Raw genomic sequence first — 6,277 nt, forward strand, 5'->3', positions numbered from 1 at the left:
CAAGAACATAACATTGGGGATTAGTGTTTCTGCTCCACTGTAAAACAACCACAACAATGGCATTCACCAGCTTTTTCTTTCTCTAATTAAAAAATAAAAAAGCATTTGATTGCCTGTGTGGTTGTGGGAAAATAAATAAAAAACAAATACACATCTACAAATGACTACATCAGTAATCGGTTTGTACTGCTTCAGAATTATTATGAATAATAATGCAAAGAGCAGGTTGAAAAATTAAAACATTTGTTCTCCATTGTGACAAGGACTGCATGTTTTGGTGTTGGCCTTTCTCATTTCAACCTGTTTTATATGAAAGTTTAGTTACTTGTTGCTAGCTTTGCTGCTTTTGTATTTCATTTTTTTGATTAGGGAACAGTATCTGTAGGGTTAGGGTTAGAGGAGCTTCTTACCTAACCAAAAAAAGTATCCATTTCTATCAAAAATACAGACATTTCTGGGTGATTCCAAATGTATTTAGAAACTGTTTTCTGATTATTCTCTTTCTAGTATAGCAGAACAATGAGGCTGATCATGAGACTGCTGCTGTCCTTACAACAGCAAGGTCCAAAACCGGGAGATTGAGAGCATGTACAAAAGAAATTTAAATGAGTCAGAAAAGGAAAGTAAAGGTCTGATGCCAGTAGAGCAGAAAATAAAGATCAAAATAATGAATCGCAAGGGCTTTTTCATCCATGTGAGCTGCATTTATGGATGAAACTTTAACCTGACACCACCCCAACTACAGACCAGCATCCTGTTAATGGGTTCTCAATATGGTGGCAGCTGAACCAGTTCAGATTACAAAATCTAAAACCAAAGATTGTAGCAAGAAGTTTATTGTAAGAATTGAGTTCCTTGCTGCCTTAACAAAATGTGTTATCTTGGAAGCACAGAATCCAGGGATTTGTAAGTAATCCTCAGAAATTGGGACACCTGCAGTAATTGTTTAAACTTTTAAAACTTAGCCCCTATTTCTACAGAAAAGCTGCATGCTCTTAACTATACTTTTTAAATTTCTGGCAGTATACCACTTACTTTTGTACCATTCCAGGTTTTTACTGGACTTGAACTGGTTAAATTTAAAAAATAAAAAAATTGGAGTGTTTAAAAACTTTCCACATGTTGGGTATATATTTTGTTTATATTTACACATGTATACACAACAGCAACCTCTCCAGTTTCCAAGTTGTGATGTGGTTGGTTATTTAATTTTTTGACTATTTTTAGTATTTCCGTTGATTACTTACAAACTCCCTGTCTGTAATAATAAAGCGGTGTTGGAACAAGCTGTGTTACTTCACCCACTGCAGCATTATATTGACAGTATTGTACTCTATATCACTACTTTTAATAGGGAGAAAAAGGGCAAATTAAGAAGACAGACTATTATAACCCTTACAAGTATAGGTCTTTCCTTGAGAGAAATTGACAAATGAGATCTGTCAGATCCAAAGCCACAAGTGCCTCACAAGACAACCGCTTAACAGTGGTTGAAGTACACAAGTCTCTTTCTATGCTTTAGTTTCAGAAGAACATGGAGACATTAAAAGATAGGTTTGGTATGTTATGCAGGCTGAGATGGGTTCCCAAACTTTTTCATATGACTGTATATTGTGAAAAAGAACAGTGAAACAAGAAAACGGTTTGGAGATCCACCCTGTGTATTTTCAGAAATTATGAGCTCTGAGAAACCTCAAAAGTCCTGAATGGAACTAGCTGGGGAAGGCAATTGTCTGTTTTTATAGGCGGTGGAAAGGAAGAGGGGGTTCCAACAGGGCACCGGTGGAAGTGAGAACAGCAGGATGGTGTGGTCTGGAGAGGGAAGTAGAAATTGGTTAGGCTGTAGTCCGTCTTCTGTGGTTCTGCAGAGGACACTTCATCAACCCTCGACCCGGCGTTTTACCCTCAGTTAAGCTCATGGACTGCCTCCCATCCACATGTGTGTGTGACAATATGTATACTGGCCATGCGAATTGTGTTCTAAAGTAAGCATTTTCTATAAATTTTAAAAAATACCTTGCCTGTAATGGTGCTTTGCAGTGGAGACTAATGGAGCATGGAACACCACCAGAAAATAAAAGCTTAAACTTTCTGAATAAATTAAAGTTGTTGGGCTTTGATCAGCACCATGCAATTATACGTGTACACATTATTAAAAAGCTTATACAGTACATGACCTTTTTTTTTTATTTTAAACAAGAAGACACCTTTATTTTAAAACACCATTAGCTGTGCACACCTCATTTGCATTTGTACTTTCACAATAACCTTTCACTGCCCCAGGGATGTGGCTTCTTCCCTAAAGACCAAATCGCAGTAAACCTTTCGTGCCATGTGGTTGGTTTTGATTTTCTTCTGTAATTATATGAGAACTTGCACAAGAAAATAGACAATGTATCCTTTGCCGAAAAGAAAAGTCCAAGAATATGTGATACGATTACTGTATATTCTAATCCCTTTTTATTGCTACAAACATGCATCAGAATCACAGATGGAATATATTCTTGTATCACAACTTTTGTCGTTTCATGGATAAGTTTTTAGGCTTCTATTATCTGGTGGTGCCCCATTAGCTTTTTTAAATTAAATTTATAGGAAATTCTTAAGTTCAGAACACAATTCCATGTGGCAAATACTTCTTTCCCCTACTGTAAGTATTTGATCCCCTGCTGCATGTGTTGTTTGTTCACTTACAAGAAATGAAGTCTCTAATTTTTATGTTGGTTTCATTTTAATGGAGAGAGAGACAGAATATCGGCCACAAATCCAGAAAAAACACATTACATAAAATTTAGAAATTGATTTGAAAGTCATTGAGTGAAATAGGAATTTGATCCCCCACAGATTGGTTGTGATTACAATCAATCAATCAGATACTCCTGATCTCCACTCATTACATGTATAAAGCACACCTGTCCACAGAATCAATTTCTTCTATTCCAACCTCTCCACCACCTTGGGCAACACCAAAGTGCTGTCAAAGAACGTCCAGGACCAGACCTGTGCAAGGCTGGAATGGGCTACAAGACCATCTGCAGGAACTTTTATGTAATGTGTTTTTTCTGGATTTTTGGTTGATATTCTCTCTCCCCATTAAAATGAAACTCCCATAAAAATGAAGACGGTTCATTTCTTTGTAAGTGAGCAAACTTACAAATTCAGCAGGGGATCAAATACTTATTTCCGCCACTGTATACCAGGTTTGTGAAGAATTAACTTTGACTTGCAAAATGATAAATTTCTTATTTTTTAAACTGCATAAATTTCAGTGAAAACGGGAAATTGAGGGTGTTTAAAAAGTTTTGGACCATTTTAGCAGTCACTTTCTTACATTCTCTGCTTCATAGTTGATAGTGACGATTGCTTGAACTACAGTAGTCTGTTGATCCAATCAAAAGAAAATCTGTTTCGTCAACATTTGGATGAAGTCCATGCATGTTTCAGTAAGAAGTTTTCTTGCAGTTCTGTGTGGTAATATGGCGTCTACAAATGAAGCAATTACATCGGGGACGGCATGGTGACGCAGTGGTAGCCCTGCTTCCTCACAGTAAGAAGACCTGGGTTCGCTTCCGAGGTCCTCCCTGCATGGAGTTTGCATGTTCTACCCATGGGTTTCCTCCCACAGTCCAAAGACCTGCAGGTTAGGTACATTGGCGATGCTAAATTGTCCCTAGTGTGTGCTTGGTGTGTGTGAGTGCCCTGCAGTGGGCTGGTGCCCTGCCTGGAGATGTGTTCCTGCCTTGCGTCCTGTGCTGGCTGGGATTGGCTCTGTGTTAGGATATAGCAGCATGGACAATTACTGACTGACTGACAATTACATCGGTAGCATGGTGGGTATCTAAATTTAATCCTTTCATTAACCGTTGTTGATGAACTCTCACTCTGTGTGTAGATGCGAGATGCTTGAATGTTTGATGCTAGAAAGTGACTTTTCTGTAACTTTTTTCCTACCATTTCAGTAATTTGCAGCAGTACTGTAAGAGAAATCTCAAACTTTTATCAGCATGCATTTCTATTTCAAGCCAGTCTGTCTAGTTTTATATAGATATGAATGTATATTTTAAATTGATGGTGCGTGGATCCATTTATTAGTTCTGGGTGGTTGTCTTGGTCCTGGTGTGTTTTCAGCAGTTGGTGCAGTAGCCAGCCATAAAACAGCAGCATGTTTTACAAGTGAGAGGCACTCGGGTGCAAGGTGGTTAAAAGTGGCATAAAATCAGAAAGGGTGGCGCAGTGGGTAGCGCTGCTGCCTCGCAGTTGGGAGTCCTGGGGACCCGGGTTCGCTTCCCGGGCCCTCCCTGCGTGGAGTTTGCATGTTCTCCCTGTGTCTGCGTGGGTTTGGGCGGCACGGTGGCGCAGTGGGTATCGCTGCTGCCTCGCAGTTGGGAGACCTGGGGACCTGGGTTCACTTCCCGGGTCCTCCCTGCGTGGAGTTTGCATGTTCTCCCCGTGTCTGCGTGGGTTTCCTCCCACAATCCAAAGACATGCAGGTTAGGTGGATTGGCGATTCTAAATTGGCCCTAGTGTGTGCTTGGTGTGTGGGTGTGTTTGTGTGTGTCCTGTGGTGGGTTGGCACCCTGCCCGGGATTGTTTCCTGCCTTGTGCCCTGTGTTGGCTGGGATTGGCTCCAGCAGACCCCCGTGACCCTGTGTTCGGATTCAGCGGGTTGGAAAATGGATGGATGGATAAAATCAGAAAGCGTAGTAGTGTGTGTAAGAGCCATGAACTAAATTGTTACCATCTTGCTGTGCTCCCAACCTAAGGCAAGTTGAAATCTAAGTAATCAACATAGACCCCAACTCATTCAGGATTAATGTTTGCAGTGTACCATCATTTACAATGTACAGTATTTTGTAATACGTGTTGTATTAAAATGCATTGTATTTTTCAGTCCAACAGGTGGTGCATCACAAACAAAATATATAATATATGGTTGAAAATAGTTTTACTGTCAAATAATGCAAAGAGTACGCGATACGTGTTTCGCCTTAATTCTGGGCTCATCAGGTGTACACACTCGCTGCACTCCCTCTCGGGAATCGAACCTCGGACATCAGCGCTAGAGGCGAAGCCCCTAACGTTGCGCCATGGCGTGTGGTTCGTTCATTTGACAGCATGTAGATCGGGGTAATTGCATTCATAGCATTCGTAGTCTGAATCACAATCGGATTGTATGGGTGGTTACCTACCAGGTAACTCTTGTTGTTGGTCAGCAAGTCGGCTAACGTCCGCCACCGTGCCCTCTTTCATTCAACGAATGAAATATATAATATCATAATAATAAAGAAAAAAATTGCCATACTAAATGGCATATAGCAGTCGGATATTTGCACCAACACACAGACTCTTGTCCTTTTATTAAGGTCTATAATGGACGTGACTGGTGGGTGCCTTTTTTATATATTTATGGCCCTTCTGTTTCACCAGACAAATTTGTTGCATTTTAGGGCAATGTTTGTCCTTTAGGTCCTGTCTGTTTTGAGTGCTGGTGGCTTCTGCACAGTTCCTCTTGTCCGAATTTGCATTGTGAGGTCATTCCAGGGTGCAGTTTAGGTGAATGCTCATCTGCCTGTTCTCCTCCGGGATGTTTTCTCCATCCTTGCATGCATTTAATGTGCAATTATTACATATTAGTTTTTTGAATACAGAGTAAAAGGTACCTTGTCCAGCATTGGTTTGTGGTCCTCTGGGACTATTAAATGTGTTGCTGATCCTCCCCGGAGGAAGGCATTGAGGGGTCCAAATCGGCAGCACATGTACATAATGTGGACCATGGCTCTTGTCCGCTTTTTTTTTTTTTTCCCATTAACAGAATGGAGCCTGTGTGTAGTGCGGCAGGCCTCTGTGTACATTTGGACAGATGTCTAGTTTTGGAATATTTTGGGTTTAAATGGGATCTCATGCTTTGTTTACAAAAACCTCTGGTCTTTTCTTGAAGTTGGCGGCAGTTAGCTACATAAAAGAGGAAACTGGAGAGTTTGGTGGCCTGCAGGACATTTGAAAGTCCTCTTTTAATGCTCACCCCATGTGACCCCCATTCTTGTTGCTTGCTTACTGTCTGTTGTCATCCTTAATGATGGCTTTCCTTCCCCTTATTTTCCCCAGTGGGTCATTTATGATATCCTGTTTGCTTTTGTGTAAAAACCCACATGTGCTGTGCTTGGCCAGTTGGCATTTGATGCTGGTGCTGCAGCCTCTGATAGGGGCACTGAAACATTCATAACCCACTGCTAAATGGAAAAAACATTTAATACAAAATAAACACGAGGGTATTGTT

Source organism: Erpetoichthys calabaricus, chromosome 1, assembly GCF_900747795.2.
Source record: "Erpetoichthys calabaricus chromosome 1, fErpCal1.3, whole genome shotgun sequence".
Taxonomy (NCBI): Eukaryota; Metazoa; Chordata; class Cladistia; order Polypteriformes; family Polypteridae; genus Erpetoichthys; species Erpetoichthys calabaricus.